This window comes from Cyprinodon variegatus, unplaced genomic scaffold, assembly GCF_000732505.1.
Source record: "Cyprinodon variegatus isolate N-32 unplaced genomic scaffold, C_variegatus-1.0 Scaffold34, whole genome shotgun sequence".
Classification (NCBI taxonomy): Eukaryota; Metazoa; Chordata; class Actinopteri; order Cyprinodontiformes; family Cyprinodontidae; genus Cyprinodon; species Cyprinodon variegatus.
Window position 1 is genome coordinate 1665951 of NW_015150487.1, and position 395 is coordinate 1666345.

The following is a 395-nucleotide window of genomic DNA, read 5'->3' on the forward strand; positions in this document are numbered from 1 at the left end:
TATATATATATATATATATATATATATATATATATATATATATATATAATTATTTTTGTTAATTACAGAATCACTTATTCTGTATTTTGAAGAGTTTTGAAGAGTTATAGCTGTTTTTGTTTCTTTTTATATTTGTATTTTTTATTGTAAAATGCTTACTGTTGTGTTTTTTTTAGGTAGACAATATTAACATCAACAACAACAGATGAAAAACAGCCTTTTGGCTAATTCTGGTGCATTTGCGGCAATGCTTTTTTAATGTTCACTGTCCCTGTCAAATAAATAAATAAAATTACATTTGTGCTTTTATTGCGAAAGGTTCACCGGAAAATAGGTTGGTTATCATGGAAAGCTTTACATCGGTTCTTCATTCCCAGGGTTCCGTGAGAGCCGTT